This window comes from Medicago sativa, chromosome 1 (genome assembly GCF_051527215.1).
Source record: "Medicago sativa cultivar Bolivia chromosome 1, Bolivia_mono, whole genome shotgun sequence".
Taxonomy (NCBI): domain Eukaryota; kingdom Viridiplantae; phylum Streptophyta; class Magnoliopsida; order Fabales; family Fabaceae; genus Medicago; species Medicago sativa.
The window spans coordinates 76,378,562-76,389,256 of record NC_140749.1 but is presented as its reverse complement, the minus strand read 5'-3'; the positions used below and the strand labels follow the sequence as shown (position 1 = coordinate 76,389,256).

At 32.5% G+C, this 10,695-nt stretch overlaps 1 long non-coding RNA gene across 4 annotated transcripts; it reads right to left on the bottom strand.

Moving 5' to 3' along the window:
• Nucleotides 1-3,739: 3,739 nt before the first annotated feature.
• Nucleotides 3,740-6,777, bottom strand: LOC146957540 (uncharacterized). 4 transcript variants are annotated; one of them, XR_015023235.1, is made up of 5 exons: nt 6,081-6,777; nt 5,567-5,771; nt 5,224-5,396; nt 4,653-4,799; nt 3,740-3,806 (listed from the first exon to the last, which is right to left on the bottom strand). It is a non-coding gene; the product is annotated as an uncharacterized LOC146957540 (long non-coding RNA). The 4 variants fall into 4 exon arrangements; XR_015023231.1 differs by lacking the exon at nt 3,740-3,806 and having other exon boundaries at nt 4,459-4,799; nt 6,081-6,775; XR_015023232.1 differs by lacking the exon at nt 3,740-3,806 and having other exon boundaries at nt 4,459-4,795; nt 6,081-6,775.
• Nucleotides 6,778-10,695: the final 3,918 nt, after the last annotated feature.

The following is a 10,695-nucleotide window of genomic DNA, read 5'->3' as shown; positions in this document are numbered from 1 at the left end:
ACGGTACACTGTTAAAATGTGGAAAAACACAGCCAAGTCTAAGATATAGGGTATATTTATCTGAGAATTTCTTATCGATCCCATTCCTCTTGAGCCCTCTAAGACCTTCGTTTTACTATTGTTCGAATTCTATAATTTGGAGTGTGTTTTTCTGTTTTAGATTGTAGAATCCGAAATCCATTAGAACACAATTTATTTGCCATTAAATCACATTCTACCTCAATAAGTAACAACATAACTTAATCACACAATTACTTCAACAACATAATACAACATCAATAATAATTGCAACACATAATTAAACACATAAGATCATGTATGAGTCAAACAAACTCTTTCATCTGATTTATTCATGCACGCCTTGATTTCTTCATGTCATGGGGAGAATCAAACTTGCCAGAATAGCATGGACATATCACACCAAAGTAGTGTCTAACTTGATCGGTTCCTTCAAACTATATTGACTAAATATAGAAAATATTGTTCTATTTTGTTGTCGTTCTGGAGTTTCATCTAGGTGAACCAAACATGTTTCTCCGAGTTGATTGACAAATGACGATACTCAATATTGATCACCCTTCTCGTGTTGTTGTGCTTAAAACAACCATTAATTCAATCCAACTGATCCTTCAAGTCAGATAATGTAACATCAACACTGATCACAAACAAATTGAGTTTTATCATGTTGTAATAAATTAGTGTTCATTACTATGTGGTTTGGAGTGAAAATGAACCAAACACAAATTTAAGAAAGTTTATGTGCATCGTGGACCACAAAAACTATCGGTTCATTGTAGACCACATAAAATTTTATTTTTTAATTTTTCGGATTGCAAAATTTGAATTGTATCGAATCCCCGATTCATGCACTCTTTATCCAGACTACTTTTATGATATTAGTTTTACTTTGCATTTATAATATTGAAAAAGAGACAAATAGTTAATAAGAATAATTTGGCAGAATAATTTTTTTTTATTCATGACATTTATTAATTTAAATGACATTATTTTCAAACGGAAGTAATATCTTATGTTTTCTAAAAACAAAACCAAACCTAAAAACTTGCAATGGAATTTGATTCCCTAAACTCAGAAATTTTACCTTTTTTGTGCCTCTTGCCCACATTCCGTTGCATCATGAGGTAAATAATGAATTATTAAAATAGATAATGTGAAAAGAATTTGTCAGATATTCAAACAAATTACACATCATGCAGTTTTGACTAGAGCCATCCCTTTGATAGAAGACCCTACATATATAATCCATGATTGTTTGGACAGAGATGAAAGCATATGCTAGCAGCACATTGCGCAACTGGCATGATTGTATCTGTCCACGACTTTCCTCTTTTCAATGTTTCCTTCCTTCAAACACCACGTCCTATTTTTACCCTTCAATTCCAAACACCTCTCTTATGCTTGCTTGTGCCATTAGATTAGTATCTTTCATTAACAATATACTACTATAATTAAAATCTTGAAAAATGCTAACTTATGTCTTTAAAGCAGAAACTCATGTACATATTAAAAATCGGACATTTAACTTTTTAAGTTTAAATATTCTTTTTTTAAAGTAAAATTGCTTTTTTTTTTTGGATTCTTTAATATATGCTTTTGGGGAACAAGTTAACATGACCTATAACTTATTACTATATATTACATCTATCAAATATAATTGTCTCGTTTACAAAAATTCCAGTCTCAAATTATTTATCACCTAAAGTATGAAAAAATTAGTTTCACCAACAAAAGGAAATTAAGACAGTGCTTATTAACTTCATTAGACAATGTTCATTAGACAAAAGGATCACCTTCAAAGGAACATTTTTGTGCCACAATGAGGACGCTGGCACAACTTGGTCAACATGAACAGAAGCTGACACCACATTATAAGCACTACGGACCAAATACACAGATGAAGTTTCCAACCGCCACAACCATCTATCAACCCTATCAACCTGCAAGGAAACATTATGAAGTAATAGCCTAAGCTCCCCCACTAGCTCTTCTTCCCACGCAAACAACCTTCGCCTCCACCTCCACGCACCACCCTCTATCCCCCACCCTAAAGAATACATACCAAAAACAGACTCCTCCTTCAATAATGAGAGCTCAAATAACCTATTAAATATGTCCCTAAACGACCTACCACCTACCCACACATCTGTCCAAAAGAAAGTATTTTTACCATCTCCCACAAACTGATGAACATTACTATGAAACCACTCCTCCTCCCGCAAAGCAGATATATCCCTCCACCAACTAGAAGCCCCACGGCCACCAACAGACAACCGACCCCCCTCCACTCCATATCTCGCTGCCAACACCCTAAACCATAAACTCTCCCTCTCTACTAACACTACAAGAATTTTCCTTATTACTGGTGGAAATAATCCCCCAGTAATGCAAAAAATCCCTCAGTAATACGCATTACTGGCGGATTCGAGTCCCTCAGTAATATGAGCGTCAGAAATGTTACTGGCGGAATTTTCCCTCAGTAATGGGGAGTTAGTTTTGACAAAGCATTACTGAGGGATTATTCCGCCAGTAATTACTGGCGGATTGCAATCCGTCAGTAATTACTGGCGGAATAATCCCTCAGTAATGCTTTGTCAAAACTACCTCTCCATTACTGAGGGAAAATTCCGCCAGTAATGTTTATACAGATTTGCATTAGTGACGAAAAATTCCGCCAGTAATGTAATGGACCTTTTTTTTGTGATCCCTTCCTACTTTTTAATTCTAATTAAAGAAATAAAATTAATTCAACACAAATAAATAAAAGAAATAAAATTTTAATTTAATAAGACACAAATTAATTAATCAATATATCATAATATTTGTACAATCCTTAAATAGTTTTCGTAAAAAATCATAAATATTTAAATAATATTCATACAATTTATAAAACTAACATAATAAGCTAATGATCATAATATTCAAACAAATTTGTTCCTAGTCTCCCTCCTGGTAATTTGCTGCTCGTATTTCCTCCGGTGGCATCGGAACAAAGGATGAATGATGGATTGTGAGTTTAGGTCCTCTTCTAGTACAAAACCTGTTACAATGCCTGTTACCTAAGATAAAGTAACAAACTGAATAAGTCAGTTAACAAATTCTAACATAATAAGGAAACTAGATGAAATTACATCAGAGTACAAGTTAAAGCAAAGACGATCAGAATAAAAGCTAAAATGCGCGATCAAGCCGAATAAAGGAATGAAAAAGAATGAATGATGAAGATTGGCTAAAAATGATTCATTAATAGATAGAGCTGACATAATTAATCTTTTCCAACTAAGAACCTTGCCACATTATGCATGTCAGCATTTAAGGAACCAAGTCTGTTAGCAGTTGCTACTGTGAATAAAATGCTTATTATAACAACTTCTCACAAGTGATGCTCATTCTTAAAAGAATGTATGAGTTAGTATAAGCTCTAAATGTGTACATCAAGTTCTATTTATCAACTTAATTTTGGAAGGAAGACGGAAAATCATGAAGGTGGCATGCTGAACTATCAAGGTAAATGACTAATATCTAATTATTAAACAGATCCGAATTGCTAAGAACTTGAACTGGTCAGTCCCTAGCTTGTTTCCTGCTTTGATTTAACACAATAAGCATCATTTGCGGCAGTACCACAAATGTTCATGTAACCATAAATCAATGGATAGACTACATAATGTGCACACAGATGGACTTATAAATTCACAAACCTTTATATAAGCGTAATAGCGACCAGATTCAGGGGAGTATCCTGAATGTACAATAGTACCAAAGAGCTTATATTCTGGTTGCGGATCCTACACACACACAAAAATAAATAAAAAATAATTGTTAGAAAGAAGTGAAGTATAACATATGAATAGATCTATAATCAAATAAATATCACCACAAAGTATCTAGTAGTTGATAATTGTGTAATATTGGAGAGTGTAAAAATCATAAACATGAGCCATATGACTTCCCCTCAATTTGCTTTCAAAAGAAATAGGGGCATCAGGACCAATTAGCATAGCAATAGCAGCAGCTCCTCCGGTAGGTCGAGCAGGACCTTCAGCTCCTCCTAACTAAGTTATTTTTCTACTAAACCAATGTCACTTTAATGATTAGAATTGAAACCATATAAAATGTCTCTAGCCATGACCCTTTCAATTGATTCATGCTTATATAAATGCACATCTTAAATTAACTTAACTCCGACAAGCATGAAGCCTAAAATCCGTCATGCCATGACTATAGGCAAACCATCATCAACTTAACAAGGTGGGCTTCTAATACTTTAAAACATCAATTAGATCAAAACAAACTTATGAACACCGTTCTTTAAAGTGAAGGTAATACTTCAATTAAAATAGAAGGCCAAATTAGACCTTGCAATATCCATTGGATTTGTACCGACCATCTTTTGGAGCTAGAGAACAAGAAACATAAATATGGATGGTTACACATAAATTCAAATGCCCTTACAAGAACAAGAAACACATTTATACAAATCAGTTGACACAACAAAGTCTTGCTTTATTACACATATAATCATGATCATGCAAACAACCCAGATCAGCCATTTCTATTGAAAGTTCAAATCCACTCATAAATACCAAAATTAATTCCAAAAAACAATATAATCAAACATCGTTAATACTAACATCAGAAGAGAGAAGAGGTTTCCAAAGGCTGCGTCGGGCATCTCTGCAAAGCGCCACAAGTGTGACTTCCACAGAAACAGAACCACCTCACCATGAAACAACTCTTCACCCAATGTTTGATTCAATTGCTGAAAACATCATCACTGCCTTGTTACCAAAGAAGAAGAAGAAGAAAATGAAGGGGTTAACATTGCTTTGTTATTTAAAAAGAAGAAGAAAAAGAAGAGGTTAATATATGTGTTGTTAAATAGCAGCTATAGTGGTGCTGTAGCACTATAACGGAGAGATATTTGAACAAACCACTATTATTCTGAGATATGCTATTCAGTACAAAATATCAGCTATAGTGGCGCTATAGCACTATTGCATAGCAGAAGTAATAGAATGTATATGTTGAAGTTGTTTGTAAATTTCATTGAGACGGATCATCGGCAACCACAACAACACAGAAAAGCAACAACACTTAAACCAACCTTATTTCTCCGAGTGTGGATGAGCTTCACACTTAAACTAACAACTAATGAGTTAAAAAAACCTTAATTCTGGGTTTCAAAGGAAGGAGCAGAATCACCTTTTCTCAAACAATAGGCATACAAAAAGAATCTCAACATGGTTGCATACTTAAAAACCTTGCCAATACCAAGACTCTTCAACATATTGTCTGATCTAAAAGCTGAAAGCAACATCACTGCCCCATTGTGTCTTCTATCAAGAAACTAATTTCATACAAACCGTGAAATTCATCTGCATTTTGTGAACAAAGAAAAGAATGCAGTTAGCAAAACAAAAGAACAAAATGAAAAGTATGTGAAGATATAAAATACTGACCACCATTTGCGATTCGATATGGTAGAGCACCAAATAATTATATCAATAATCAACAAATTAAACAAAACAGAGAGAAAAAAACATACCTAGAAGTATCATTATCAGGATTATGACTGATAACAATAGCATAATCACCAGAAGCTCTACAAAAACACCACAGGTCCTTGATAGCTACAACTCGGCAATAAAGGAACACACCCAGCAGCTGACCGAAACAAACTCCCACACCCCACCAACAGCAGGCCGCAACAGAATTCCCACATCAAACCAAAAACACAAAACAGAAAACAACTGAAAATTGTCAGAGTTAGCAGTTATGTGATTGTAATTCGCTATTCAACTCTTTCTTCAAAAAAAAATTCGCTATTCAACTCAGCTAATTACAGGACCATAGCTAAAAAATGACCCCTTTATTTACAAAACAATCAAAAGTCAAATTGTTAATAGAAAAAAACATTCTTAGTTATGAATTAAACATTAACCTTCTAATAAATCTCTAATTAGGGATCCAAATCCCAATCTGAAGTTCTATATCGAAGCAAAAGCAACAAACTCATAAAGAAAAAGCACAATAAGATACGAAAAATAGAAGTAACTCACTGGTTTTGGACCCAGCTGGATGATTTCGAAAAGCTTAAAGCTTTGAAGCCTTCATGAAATGGATCCTTCTTCTCTCTGATTGTTGAAAGCGTTGCATTTGAGTTCAGATTATTCTTTCCTCCTTCACTCGGATCTCATGAATGGTTTTGAAAATTAGGGTTTGAAATTCAACACGAAGTCCGCTTCGAAGGAAGAACGGTGAGAGAGAGAGAGAGAGAGAGAGAGAGAGAGAGAGAGAGAGAGAGAGAGAACCTTCTGATTTGGATGAGGTAGCGGAAGAGGGAAATTGAAATTGGAGGAAAGTGAAAATGAGTTCTAAAATTGGGTTTTAGGGTTTGGTTTCAATACTGGCGGATTTGGTTTCAATACTGGCGGATTGTTGCTTTAATTACTGGCGGACCGTATGCGTTACTGACGGATTCGTAAATAACAACATTACTGGCGGATCTTTTGAATTACTGGCGGATTATATAATTCCGTTATACCATTACTGACGGATTATCTCCCTCAGTAAAGCAAAGACATATGTGTTTACATTATTGGCGGATTATATCCCTCAGTAATAATTCGTAGGTTCTTTATTGAAAATACTGACGGATTTATCCGTCAGTAATGTAACTCACTAAATTATTGTGGGATTTTTCCGTCAGTAACTTTATTGAGGGTTTTTTGGATGTTACCGAAGGTTTATTCCGCCAGTAATTACTGAGGGCCTAAATCCCTCAGTAATGCAATTTTGTATTGGTTAGTAGATTGGGGAATTCTTGTAGTGTAACATCCTCCAACACCACTTCCCTAACAAAGCTCTATTAAAATCCCTAATTCTCCTTACCCCTAAACCACCAACCTCCTGACTCCGACAAATAGTTTGCCAATCAATCCAAGATATTTTCCTATGGTCTACACTCCCCCCAAAAAGTTTGAATTAATTATAGTTTTTAGCACAATTCCTCTAAAAAGGATATGAAAGTCATAGAATTTAATTGTTCATGTAAACCTAATTAGCTGCTAGTTGCTACATATCGGATGAATTCAGTAGGAAAAGTCTTGCGTAGATTCCCCAAAGGTCCTGACTACATAAAGAAATGGAGAAATGGTGCCCACGTGAGAACCACCTTTTCTTTCGCCACAAGATATTAAATTATGCTTTCAATACAAATAATTATAGTTTTATTTTAAATTAAAAAATCTTACTTTTCCAGAGCTGCACGAGTTCTTTTTTAAAAATAGTTGGAGAAAGGAAAAAGAACTATTTTTTATTTTATTTTTTTACAAAAAAAGGATTATTAATTAAAATGACGATCAATTCATAAGTCTTAACTCAACTGAAAAAAAATGTCGAAATTGTTAAGTCGGATATTATGATTGGAGTTCAAACTCTGACACATCCATTTTGTATGTGCGAGTTTATGATAGCGTTGTCATTTCGTCTACAATTGTATATATTCAAAGAGATTTGAGTTCATTTTCTTAAAGTTATAAATCTAATTTTCTAACTGCTATATGTTTTTGCAGATTTAATTTAAATAAGTACTCCCTCCGTCCCTTAATGTAACCACCCATTCGATTTTATTTTTGTCCCTAAATGTAACCCCCTTTTCAAATTACTAGATGCATTTATTACTTTTTTCCTAAACATACCCCTAATTAATACTACTAATTTATCTTGAAATATGAATAGCCAAATTTATTACACATACAAACAAAGGACAGTTTGGTAATATTAATACACAAAACAGACACATTAATTACACTGACAACTTTTCTTAAGAAATGTGAAAAAAACAAAGGGGGGTTACATTAAGGGACGGAGGGAGTATAAGTATATTTGATGATTATGGAGATGTGTGAGGCATGTTTTTCTCTTTTCCACCAATGCCAACGATTTATGTTCCAAATATGTCAAACTCTTTCTTGAATTTGATTATGGCATTCGATCTTAGTGCTGTGCAATGGTCAATTGGCCATTACAAGTGTACTACAATAACCCCTAAAAAAAAGTGTACTACAGTACATTATGTCCCACGTTATTTATTTATACAACATTTTTAAAATTTCGAAACGTAAATTTGAAATTACGTCTAATTCAACAAATATTCTAATATATTCTTTAAAAAAAAACTCTAATATAATTTAAACTGCCTTGAAACACTTGAAGATTGAACACATAAAAGTCTAAAATCATATTCACAAAAATAATAAATAATAATTTTTCTTTAAATAGGTTGGGTTCACAAGTTCGATAGTTTAAATGATAAGCCAATATTGTCTAAACCAAACCAATTTAAATTTGGCTAGATTGTTTTAATTTGGGGTTGATTCAAAATATATATGAAAAAATACTTCGGGTTGAGTTTAATCATCGATTTTATTGGGTGACATTGAAAGAAAATGTTATACACACATATCAGCACTTAGACATGATAGTAAAAAGTCTCTTTGAACTTAACTAGAGGTTCTAATTTGAATTACTATTTTGCTTGATTCAAATTAGAGCTTAAAAATATAGCAGCGATATCCAATTTACACCATTATAAAAGTTTAATGGTAAATATAAAAAGATTTTGTAAAAAATAAAATACAAAAGTTGAATGCATGACTTTTAAGACATATATTTCTATAATGAGTTTCTAAATAGGGTTTAGGGTTTAAGAGTACAAGTTAACATTTGCCAAGATTAAAATATCTAAACTTAAAGAGTATAATGATACATGGACACCCTTAATTCTTATAAACTCATCATTCAACACATTTTTTTTTCCTTTTTATTTCAGTTCTTATTACATCGTCAATATATAACATCTATCACACCATCTTATGATCTATTTCTTTCTCTTTCAAAGTGTTAATCGATATTTAATGTCTATCAAATATTTTCCAAACTTAAATGGAGGGAGTCTCTTTAGGAGTTTTCAATAATAATTGGAAGAAAATTGAGGGATTGAGTGAGATCCCTCATTTCATATTGGTAACCAGCTAATCGTTGAGAGAATGTATATGTGTATGTGGAGGAGGTTGCTAAACATTTCGAAAAATGGGACCATATATTTGCTACCATTAATCCACACATACCATGGCATGGCTATGGCTACTTGTCTAGTCCAATCCAACTGTACGTACGTTCTTTGATTTTGAGAGCCATCTATTCTCATATCTGTCTTGGAAACTCTTAACACAGTCGCATATACTATATACAATTTGTTCTTGTCTCATTCATTTCTTTCATATGTATGGAATTAGTTTTTCTAAATATTAGTAATTATAAATAATTTTTGATAATTGGTGAGTGTACTGTAAAGTTTTAATTAAATCATATATATTTATCTCACGTTTTAAATTAATGAGCACATGCATGTGAATGCATGCATATATAATTCAAACTTTCGATCTGGCAAGAATTGGATCCTTCTTGCAAAAGTAAAATCAGGGAATAACTGTAGAAACGCAATAATGCATGAATCTTTGCATTAGAGAAGAAAAACAGTACAGACTTTTTCGTGTATCATAATTCATAAGACACGCTTCAAACAAAATACCATTATTATTGGGCCGTGAAAGATTGAAATTTGAACCCCTCCATTCACTCACTCTCCCAACAAACCTATTTAACACTCTATTGTCCACACGTGAATAGAACTCTACTACATTGTTAATTTTACTTTTATGAGGTTCCAACAACCCTCTCATCAATTTTTGTCGAGAAAACTATAAATTTAGTGTATATTTGATTCTGCTTTGACAAGAATTTATCATGTAAAATCCATTCTGACTAAAAGTGAATTGCAGATAAAATGATTTGTATTTAGATACATTAATTCAAGTCAAAGTGAGTTGAATTATAGATATGTCTGTTTTAAAATAAATTCTAAAATTAAAAATTACAAATAATAACTTCATATAGAATTGCTTTTAGTTCTCAAAATTATTTTTTCAATAAAATTGTCAAATATAATTTTATAGAGTTAGAATTTGTGTTGACATTTGAAAAGCACTTCTAAAACATCTAGAAGTGAAATTACACACTTTATTAATCTCTGAATTATTCCTATTTCTTCAATTTTATCACTAAGTTATAAAATATCACAAGTTATATTTAGATATATAATATTCGTTAATTTATTTATTTTCTATTAAGTTGTTAATGATTAAATTGACAGATTTTTAAAGACTTTTAAGTAGTTTATTTATTATTGTTGTTGTTATTTAATTTATTATTATTGAATTATTATTTTTTGAAAGAAATACTTATTATACTAGATTTATCTTAATTAAAAATGTTGATTGAAAGTAGGGAACACATGCATGGCATAGGAAAAGAGCTCATCATGGGAAAGTAAAAGTTGATTTGACATTTCCTCTCTAATCCCTTTGTTTTCTTGTATTGAGTGCAGATTAGATTAGGCACCTTACTTTTATGGTACTACTCACTACTACAAATCTGGCAAGTCCTTTTCCCTTCGACACGACTTGTCATCCTTGACACTACTGTATTCATCATTTGGCCAGAAAATTTTTTTTATCATAAATTTCCTTTCTTTACTTATGCGTAGTACTAGTAGTAGTACTTGTCCACTCCCACCCACCTATTGAAAAAAATAAATTAAGTTAAAAGTTT